Source organism: Nanorana parkeri, unplaced genomic scaffold (genome assembly GCF_000935625.1).
Source record: "Nanorana parkeri isolate BGI_ZX_2015 unplaced genomic scaffold, ASM93562v1 scaffold2086, whole genome shotgun sequence".
Lineage (NCBI taxonomy): Eukaryota > Metazoa > Chordata > Amphibia > Anura > Dicroglossidae > Nanorana > Nanorana parkeri.
In genome coordinates, this window is record NW_017308354.1 from 116,516 (window position 1) to 128,019 (window position 11,504).

The following is an 11,504-nucleotide window of genomic DNA, read 5'->3' on the forward strand; positions in this document are numbered from 1 at the left end:
GGGGGGGGGAACTATGCAAACAGTGCTGGTATCTTTTGGTCTTAGTCTATTTAAAGTAACATTTCCACATTTCCTCCATGTTTGATGAAAGCAATCCTCGTTCAGTAAGCAGTGACGGTGTTCATAATGCAAGATGCAGCAATCCGTAACTTCTAAATAGAGGCCATTAGTTTCTTTACTAATAAAATCTGATTGCTGGGGGTTTCTAAATTTTACATATCATCATTGCTATATACAATACTTTACTCAAGAGATCTAGAAATCCTGACATTGTTATATAGTTTTGGATAGATAGCACTGCCAGGATGCTGGGCTTAGTGGATCTACACTCACTGGCCACTTTATTAGGTACACCTTGCTAGTACTGGGTTGGACCCCTTTTGTCTTTAGAAGCAGAACTGCTTTGATTCTTCATGGCATTGATTCACCAAGGTGATGGAAACATTGCTTAGAGAGTTTGGTCCATAATGACATGATGGCATCACGCAGTTGCTGCAGATGTGTCGGCTATGATGTGAAGCTCCACCAGCCTGAACCGTTGATACAAGGCAGGATGGATCCATGCTTTCATGTTGTTTACATCAAATTCTGACCCGACCATCTGAATGTCGCAAACAGAAATGGAGACTCATCAGACCAGGCAACGGTTTTCCAATCTTCTATTTTACCATTTTGGTGAGCCCTTGCATACTGTAGCCTCAGTTTCCTGTCCTTAGCTGACAGGAGTGGCCCCGGTGTGGTCTTCTGTGGCTGTAGCCCATCTGCTTCAAGGTTCAACATGTTGTGCGTTCAGAGAGGATATTCTGCATACCTCGGATGTAACAAGTGGTTATTTGAGTTACTGTTGCCTTTCTATCAGCTTGAACCAGTCTGCCCATTCTCCTCTGACCTCTGACATCAACCAGGTAGTCTTGCCCAGAGAGCTGCCGCTCACTAAATATTTTCTCATTTTCGGACCATTCTCTGTAAACTCTTTGAGATGGTTGTGTATGAAAATCCCAGGAGATCAGCAGTTGCTGAAATACTCAGACCAGCCCGTCTGGCACCAACAACCATGCCACGTTCAAAGTCAATTAAATCCCCTTTCTTCCCCATTCTGATGCTCGGTTTGAACCATCTTGACCATGTCTACATGCTGAAATGTATTGAGTTACTGCCATGTGATTGGCTGATTAGATATTTGTGTTAATGAGCAGTTGAAGAAGTGTACCTAATAAAGCGGCCGGTGAGTGTACACATGGTATGCTAAGAATTGTATTTCCACCATAGTTTGATGGCCCCTAACCAAGACCAAATTTATACTTCCTGCCCCCTTATGCTAGCCCTAGAGTCACAAGATCAGAGGATATAGTCCCATAGGGAACACCAAGCTTGGACATTGAGAGGTTTAAAGAGACAGTAAGCCAAATCTGTGTCAGCCAGTCTGTGTCAGTATACATAGACCAACAGGTAGTGCACGGCCGTATCGGGCAGCTCCCGGGAACGACAGGTGCTGTGTGTGATTAGTACGCAGCCACTGTCCTTCTCTATGGGACTATGGGGCCATACGCCACCCTACGCTCACCCGCCACGTCAGTGCAGGTGAGCGTACTCCTACTCTGACAGGATGGATCCTGTCTGCGTCCGAGCCAGGAAACACGGACCCGCAATTGAGGTCAGCGTAGGGGGGCGTATGGCCGCGTAGTCCCATAGAGAAGGACGGGCCGTACATGTAAATGCCGGCCGATTCCAGTGTGAATGGGGCTTATATCAGCTCATCATCTAAAGAACTAAGGATAGAGACATCCCAGCCACCTTATTAAACAGAAATAATTACAAAATGGGGATCATCATGTTTCCAGTGCATCCTACTTAAATAAACAGAACCATCAACGATATTTAATAATCAAACCCTCTATGAAATCAGACTAATATGTACTACATTGGATTTAACCTGATAGGCAATATGATCCTTTTTGGATGAACTACCTTTCTATGGCTCCTTTTCGGGCTAGGACCCCATTCACACTTCTCTCATGCCAGCTTCCATTGGACCCTGCTTGAGGTCTATGTGGCTGGGTGTTTCCAAAATAGGTGGGTAGAAGTGTCTTAAAGTGTCCCATCATCTTCATTTAGTATCCAGGTAATGTATAGAAATAAACATGGTCTTATTTTGATAAGTATGAGATCACCCCACCACATTGAGGTATTACAGCTATGCAGCTGAGATCTTTAGATCTTATTAATGGGGGAATCTTCCAGAACTGTATTGTATGTAATATCCTTTATGTTAAACATGTGAAAACTGTTTGGTCTAGCTTGAATTTTTTTATTTATTTTTTGCTTGCCTAGAAATACTTATGTGTGTGTAATGGTGATAATAAGGTTTATAGAAGACCCTAGCGGACAAATGTTCAAGAATGTGTTAAAATTCCCTGACCAGATAAAGCCTCTAGATTATTTTGTTCTCATTTATTCATATCCCCTTCATCGTTTTTTTTTTTCTTTGTTTGCTCAAACTCATGTCTCATAATGTGCTTCTTCGTAAGCAGCAAATACACTCAATAAAAACCATGAATCTGGACCAAGCCCCACACAGTGATCACATGACCTAGTTACATCAGAACACAGAATGGTTCGGTAAAGGTTCACAGAGATAGGCCAACATTAGGACACTGTGTTTAGTGCATTATGCTCAAGAGCAGGGGTGGGGCGACTCCGGCCCTCCAACTACAAGTCCCAGAAGGCATTGCAAGACTGACAGTTACAGGCATGACTAGCAGAGGAGGAGGCATGCCGGGATTTGTACATAAGCACAGCTGGAGGGCCAGAGTTGCCCGCCCCTGCTCAAGAGCAAAGCTCGAAAATAGCCACTTTCAGCTCTCGGCGACACATTTATCCTCGTCTAGGGAAATTCAACATCGTTTAGGAATTAACTTGCAGTCAGACCTTTTTGTGAAATTGAGAATAAAAACATTACCCAAGAGTTGTAATTTCTTTTTTGGTTGCGTTTAGTAGGATTCCATCTCCTGGTCTATTTGTGGCAAAGCTTTTAAAGTGGAAATCCAGGAAGAACATTTTATTGCAAACTTACATTGGTCCAGCTTGGCTGAATGTTAGGAAATTAATGATTGTGATTCTGGATCACACCTGAGATCCTGAAAATCACTATAATAGTTTGTGCTAGATAGAGTGATAGCCATGATCTTCCATCTATGGCTCCGCCCTTCCCCCTCTGCATAGTGAGCTCAAGGAGTCGCTCATTCGGTACCACCCCAAGTCAGAGAACGCCTTCTATTTTTTTCAGTGAATACAAGGTGTTTTCTGATTGGATGAGGTCGAGATCATGATGTCATCCTGCCCTTTTCTCTTCCTCATCCAATCTGAGAACACCTTTGTCACTGATCAGCTGCAGATTCAATGCTCTGGGGGATCCCGTGTCACCTCCTCCCTTGTGGGCTCACATCGCCGCCATTCAGCTTTCACTGAATGGCGGCGATACTGAGCAAGCGACTCCTTGTACTCAGTGTCCAGAGGGGAAGCTCCTGGAGCCGCAGATGAAAGATCACAGCTATCACTGTACATTATGTAGCGCAGACTAGTGCAGTGATCTTCTGGATCTCCGGTGGCCCTCTGGATATGAGATACGCATGCTTATATTGAGCCAGGATAGAGCAATGTTTGCAAAAAATGTACTTCCTGGAGTTCCGCTTTAAAGTGTATCTAAAGCCGAAGCTTTTTTCGTTTTGGATATTGTGGTATATTCTCTCTATTTGTCTTAGTGACCGTTGTCTTGCGGACAGGAAGTGATGGGAAATCTAAGCTTCGAGTTGTCCCCAGAACAGGAGTAGAGGTGGAATCTTCCAGCGGTGACACTTGTTTAGGTGACAGCTGTCTGAAAGGTAATTCCCCACACTTTGGAGAGGTTGCCTCTAACGTCTTGTGTTTCTGTAGGACGGAATGTGAAAGGGAAATCTTTGCAAATGGGACACAAAAATTCCCTACTCTATACAAAACTTTTTGGCTTTACATATTCTTTAGGTTTGGCAGCATTGTCACTAAGCCATTGATTGACTGAAGGAGTCCTTCACCCTCTATTCTCTCTTGGAGTACTTAGACCACCCACATGGCAGCTCTCTTTAGATAGAGTATAGTCTTTTTCATAACCAACATAGAGGTACCATATAGTTCCCCACCATAACCTGGCATGATATCAAATCTGGGCTCCGTCCATCGAAAATGGAACATTTCTTCTAGCGATGTCACCTTCCTTTGATATATCTTCTGACGATCTCTGTGAATCAGTTCATTCAGGAATGTTAAAGTGACACTAAACTCTAATGGCTCGGCACCCGACTTCCTGATTGGCCGGGAAGCCGGCTCCATGCACCCTCGTCACCACGTGACGAGGGAGCATGAAGCTGGGTTTCTGGCCAATCAGGAAGCTGGGGGGTGCTGGCAATGACTACCTGTCTGGCTTCCTGATTGGCCAGCTTCTCGACAAGAACCCAGGGGGCAAGTCATCACACATGGTGACGAGGGTGCATGGAGCTGTGTCATTACCCGCCCCTTGGCTTCCTGTTTGGCCAGGAAACCAGCTCCATGCTCCCAGGTGACGAGAAGAATATAGGTATCGATGCATCCCTAGAACAAACTGAAGAGAGAAGCTGATTGGTTGCCATAGGCAACTGCTCCACATTTTGTATGCTCCAGTCAGTTATAACGGTAATTTCACCTGGGAATCTCAGAATTAGGCCTTTTATTTAAAGGTAAATGAAAGAAAAAAAGAAATATTACAAAAGTAATTATTTCAAAAGAATATAACCACCAACCGGAAAAGATTTTAGCACGGCTGTCTATCCCTCGTGAGCCTCGTGTCACCAACCTAAAGATTTTGACAGGTCAATGAGATTGACTGTCACGTGGCTGAGAGCGAATTATGGTTGTGTTTGCTTTGTGCATTGAGCCTGATATATTGTCTATTCTTCCTGGAAAGAGATTCCCCATCAAGCAACGCTGGACTGCATAGCTGCGGCTTTCATGGTGTCATTTGGCTACAAGACTTCAATCATATAGACATCAATGCATCCAGGGGCTGGGGAGATTGCCGATATCACATACCCAACATACAGGAAATTTGGTTTGTCTTTCTTATCAATTCAGAAAAAAAGGTGTAAAGAGTAAGAGCGCCACAACCATATAGTTATTATTATACAGGATTTATATAGCGCCAACATTGTAAAACAAAGCAAAAACCAAACATTTTTAATTCTGTGATTTATCATTATTATTATACAGGATTTATATAGCGCCAACAGTTTGCGCAGCGCTTTACAATATAAGGAAGAGTCTTCAGGGATCGCCTAAAGGCAGTCAGAGTGGGAGATAGATGGACAGGTAGGGGTAAAGAGTTCCAGAGGATGGGAGAGACTCTGGAGCAGTCCTGAAGGCTAGCATGGGAGGAGTAGTTAGTCCAGCATAGATTTATTCATCTTGACAAAAAGTCTGTAGGAAACAGCAAACATGTTCCTGGGGGATCACAACTCGCCCTTCATCTGGGCTGTCAGTGCTGGACTCGGGTAAGGATCCTCTGTTACCCAGCCTGTCTCCTGCACTGACAGCCCTGGTGAAGGGCCACTGAAACACATTGGCTATTTCCCAAACAACTTTTTGCCAAGATTATTAAAACTTTACTGGACTTAACTAAATGGCCATGGCACTTTCACACTGCACACCCTTTTATCTGGATTGCTTTGGGGGCCAATGGGATACTGTCCCTTCAAGATAGAGAACTGCCTTTCGAGACCACACCAGGTTGCCCATACTTTTTGGGTTCACTGCTCCTCCAACATCTGCCTCCTTGTCTTGTGAGTTCAGCGTTGTCTGATTGTACTCAAACATGGTGGAGCCTGGCTCTTTACACCAGAGCATAACAGGTTACAGATTTTATTTGATGTATTGAACTTTTGGAGCAGTGTAAGATATATGCCTTTTTTATCATTCATGGTCCACTTTAGTCCTTGAGGTCAATGTTGCTGCTGGCCTCTCCAGCCCTTGGCTGACCGAGCTCACTCACCTTTGCAGACTTGGAAAAAAATGCTCTCAAATACAATAACCCAGTAAGTAAATTGCAGCCTGTCAAAATCTTGAACTAATCTAATGTCTGCAGCTGATGGCTCTCATTTTAATGTGTGTGCAGATGAGGCAGGCCCTATTCCAGGGCCTCTGGCCACACCATAACATCATTGTCCAAATCCATAAGATGTCTATATGATTGGCCACACCATAACATCATTGTCCAAAGCCATAGGATGTCTATATGATTGGCCACACCATAACATCATTGTCCTAAGCCATAGGATGTCTATATGATTGGCCACACCATAACATAATTCTCCAAAGCCATAGGATGTCTATATGGCCACACCATAACATCATTGTCCAACGCCAAACCATCACTCCTAAGCCAAAGCTTGACAAAAGCTAATGGGGCAAATTGATCAAAACTGGAGCAAACAGAATCTGGAGCAGTTGCTCATGGCCAATCAGCATCTCTCTTCAGTTTGCTCAGGTAAGATTTGAAAATGAGACAGAGAAGCTGATTGGCTGCAGTGCAAATGTGCTCCAGATTTCGTCTGCTCCAGTAATAATAAATTCCCCCCAATGTTTTGATACATTTAAATGTAGTAGGTGCAGAAACATAGACTCACATAAACCTCTCCTACGGGCAAAGATGGCGCCTTCTAGGGATTGGTCCCTTTGCCCGTAAAGTATATGTAAAGCCAAAACATTTTTTTTAGTTTTAGGTAGAGTTGGGAAGGGTTAGATCCCCCGTTAAATGTTTGCTGTCTGAAGATGGCCATACATTTTTTTTTTATTCAGCCCAAGAGAAATCACTCACTTCTCCCATTCATGCTAATGAGCGTTGATGGAGGAAGCTCCCCTGTTGGCTATTGTTTTCTGAAAGCTGGCTCCCATGACTGCCGCCGGTTGGCTGCAGATGTAGCCATTGCAGTTCCACACCAATTAAAATAGTCCAGATACAACTTTATTCCACTAGGGTCAGGGGTCAATCTTGTAGAATGGCCAACAGGTTTTCGGCTTTGCCAAACCAGCTGCTGACAAGCCAGAAGCTTTCCCGTCACAGCTCAATACAAACTTCAAGCTGCAGAGATTTTAGTCCACATATATGATTTCTCTCACCAAACCCTAATGAAGGGTTGTTTTTGTGCCCCCAAAACATGTTGGCTATTCTACTCGATTGTCCCATGACCCTAGTGGAATAAAGTTGTATCTGAGCCATTTTAATTGGTGTGGCGCTTCAAGGCCTATGTCCACTGTTAAGCCAGGGATACTGTGGAGACCCTTAGGCCAGTGATAGCTGCCTACCCATTAGCCAGATTAGACACAATGATTCACATCATTTAACCACTAATGGATAGAAAAAACAGAATAATCACACCGATCCAGTGCTCTGTTTCCACTTTCAAATAGCTGAATGGCTGCATTCACTGTGTGGCCGACAATTTTCCACCCGGCTCATTCAACAAAAGTTGAAAAAAAACACCTTTTGTCAAACCGGGGGGTGTCGGCAGGGTCACCCATGGATCGAATGTTGGCTGAATTAGCAGGAAACGGTGGAAATTCGATCCGTGTATGGCCAACTTAAGTCTCCTTTGAGGAAATGCACCCTCTGTTTGTCTGGTGACCACCATCTCCGCAACCGAAAGCGATTGGAAATCCAAGATTTTAGAGTCATCACTAGAATAGGAGGTGGGGAAAAATCTTCCAATGGCGACCTCTGATCCAATGACAACTGTCCAAAAGAGTTTTTTTTCCAATCTTTTTAGAGGCTAACCATCTCCATCCAAAACTAAAAAAATAACAATTTAGCTTTAGATATACTTTGTTCATCATAACAAATGCTTCCTATGTGTTAGCAGCAGTTTTACGTAAATACTTGATTTCATTCCTCCCCCATATTTCTTGCACACTTTTTAATGAAAAAAATAGCGTTTTTCAAGATATTCGTAGAACTCCTTTGCAGCAAATAGTAAAGTTGTAGCTTCTTTTCATTCAAAGGTTATCCTGATGCAAACCTGCTATAACATAAAGAAGGTGTAGGCCGCCATCACCATGAAAGTGCCATTTTATGACTTCTTTATCTTCAGAATGGCCAATGGTTGCCTGTTGTTCGTATGCAAATACTGTCAGACCTTAAACTAAACCTGTCACAAGCCAGAACTTATCTAACTGAACACACTGTAAAAACCTGCATAAGCAACGTTAGATGTAAATCTTATACTTGGAAGGTTAAGCTTGACCTCACTTCCCACCAATCTTCCTGTTTGTATGTGATGGATGGTGTCGGCTCGATTTTTACAAAAAGAGTCAAGTTTGCATATATTTAAGCTGCCTATATTTCCAAATCTACAGATTGATTTAGAATACTGTTTGAAGGTAAACATATCATATGCTTAGTCATCATTTGTTACATACTGTTAGGGTGACACCCCCTGGAAGGTGATACGGGCTTCACTGAGGGGCGGAGTCTAAGTACCAGCCGGTGTTCACCAGAGATCCTGATGGTGGAGATGGGCTAGGCTGCTTGCTGGTACCAGGTCGCGTTCCTCAGGGTTGCCCTGCCAAGGGATGGACGAGAACAGGAGGGCTCCAATGAGGAGACAGTAGTCAGATCCAGGCAGAGTTCAATGCAGGCAGCTAGCAGAGGGTGGTCGGACGGTCCAAGGTCGGCAACTAGCAATCAGAGGATAAACGCAGGAGACAAGAGCAAAGCCGGGTCCAGGCAGAAGATCATGGCGTGCAGCAAGCAAAGAAGGGTCAGACAGTCCAGGTCAGCAACGAGAAACCAGCAGAAGTATAAGCTCTTTCACAAACAGAATGCTGGCAAAAAGACACAGCACCAGCTCCTTGCATAGCTAGTGCTTAAATACTCCTCTGAATCAGAAACGACACACCCAGCCTCAGGGTACGCTGGAAGTCCTGGTCTCAAATCTTTTACTATTATCAGCCGTACTGGCCTGGACCCTGTTAGATCCATTAGTAGGGGATCTCCTGGATGTCCTTGCTGGGATTCTCAGAGGAGAACGGTAAACCCTGACAGGTATTCTGAGCTTACCATAACACATACCTGGTCGAATTGATGAGAGGGCTTCCTTTACAACCCTGTCCAGCATTCCTAGGATTTGAGAACAGGGTATAGCAAATGAGGAGTGGCACAGGTGCCTGTTGTAGATGCAGCAGAATATCAGAAGACAATCTAGAGACTACTAAGCTGTGAAATATGATTGGACCAGAACTGGTCAAGAGACTGGAGTCAAAGTCCTACTCCACACCAGACCAGAATACCAAAGTTCATGAAATGGGTGCTGGTATTACCAGCGGATGGCGATGCGTGAATCCAAGTATAACAAAAGAGGTCACCTGCACTCCAAGGTCCAACGTGCAAACGCCTTTATTCAAATGTTAAATAACATGGCTACATTGGTGGACAGCAACGTTTTGGAACTTTATGTCACTATGTTTGCCTGATGAAAAAACCTATGATGGTTCCAAAACGTTGCTGTCCACTAGTGTTGCCATGTTATTTATCGTCTGAATAAAGGCGTTTATACGTTGGACCTTGGAGTGTGGGTGGTGTCTTTTGTAATACTTGGAGTACAGGTCAGGTCCAGGAACTGGCAGGTGTCAGTAACGACCGTGCAAGGTCAAAGTCCAGGCTAAGGTCAATACCAGATGGGCAGCAGAGGTACCAAGACAGCAGGCAGGAGGCAAAGTCATGATAGGAGCCAGGATCATCAACGGGATCAAGATACAGCAGAGTTAGCAAGCCAGGTCAGAACACAGAATAGCCAGAATGCAGGTCATGGATCACAGAAGCTGGCGGCCACTCAGCGACTCTCCTTAGTAGTGCTGTGCCTAAGGCCTCTTGGGACCAAAGCCAGTGCTGCATGTGCACACTCAATTGTGTGCAGACATACGCGCATATGTCGCGTGACCCTATACAGTGGAAACGTCATAAACGTCATAGATCCTGTAGCACTCCTTCTTGGAAATCCCAAAGAGAGTAAATGGGTGCTTGAAATGACAGCGGATGGCGCCGCACACAGAACAACTTTGAATGTAGATGTCACCAGCACGACAGAAACTCATATGTCAGTGCAACTCCATTTAATGATTTAATGATAGATGCCACTCGGAATATCAAGCGCTTTCGGGGCCACACAGGGTCCCATTCATCAGGCTCAGAGTAGACAGTATGCAATGGGTCACATGAACACACAGATCTCCAGCCACGGCCGCATACTTGACCTTCCTGACAGCATTGTTCATGCTTGTGCCAGATTTGCTCTAAGGATGTCTCCATCGTACCCAATAGAGTCACTGAGAACGCACTGTGAATGTTGGTGGTGGCGGGGTTGTTGGCTTGTACATGTCTTTGTTATAACAGGTTTGCTTCCAATGCACATGCATTTTATCACCTGCCGATGGAACATGTACAGAAAAGCTACGAGATACAACACAAAGTTCCTGCACATTGCACTTTCCTTTTTTAAAACCTATAGGTCACATTTTGAAGACTAAAGAAAACGTGTAACCTTTATCAGCCGGTCAAATTCCATCTGCTCATTGGAAGGAAAGCTCTGATTGGTTGTAGCCTGCACACTTTCACCGTCCTCCAGTTTTTATAGGTCACTGTTGGCTCAATTCATAAAGCTGACGCACTTGGATAAGGATCTTTATTTAAAAACCAAGAAACTTTTTTTTTTCAGCTGGGTCCAATGAGACTTGAACATGATACCACAATTCTTCTTCCACTTGTGTTAAAGATGAACAAGAATTGCACAAAAAATCCCCTTGCAGTGCCCCCGTCCCCTTCCCCCACCATTGCAAGAGTTGAATGCCTGTTAAGTCTACGGGGATGAGCCATAAGGTGTAATATTTACCTTATTCCTCGCTCCGGAACGCTTAGGCGCTCATCCCTTCTCCCTGACACTCTTGATTATGGACAGACCCTCGATGTCCTTACATACCATGCCTCTCTACGTCTGCAAGTGTAGTTTTTGTGTAACTTCTGAAGTTGGGCTGTAAAGCTTTGTGAACCGAGCCTTGTGTTCCTCGGGCTCTATGAGTTGGTGTCTTGTAAAGGTTGGATAGGGCATTGAATGCAGCACCAGTTGACCTACAGTAGGCAATCAGGGGACCTCTGCTTGCTATTCTTGTGCTTGGAGAGTCCACCTTCCCTCCCACAGCTACATCCACAGAAGTTTCATGGGGTGCACTGTGATAATCCTATCACGATGCAGCTGATACAGCCATGGACAGGTATGCGTATAGGCAGGACCTAGCTAACTCAAACAGAGCCACATGTTGACACCACCCATGCCACTTTCTCATTTTAGTTGTTCTTATGTCATTCTTTTTTCGCCCATGTTTACTTTTCATTTGCTCATTGTGTCTTTTTTTTATTTATTTGTATTGTTTTCTTCTTCTTCCCTCAACCT

At 44.3% G+C, this 11,504-nt stretch overlaps 1 protein-coding gene across 1 annotated transcript in view; it reads left to right on the forward strand.

The window, feature by feature from the left end:
• WHSC1L1 (Wolf-Hirschhorn syndrome candidate 1-like 1) overlaps nucleotides 1–11,504 on the forward strand; it is a 125,680-nt gene that overhangs the window by 85,857 nt on the left and 28,319 nt on the right. The gene's annotated exons all lie outside the window — the stretch shown is intronic.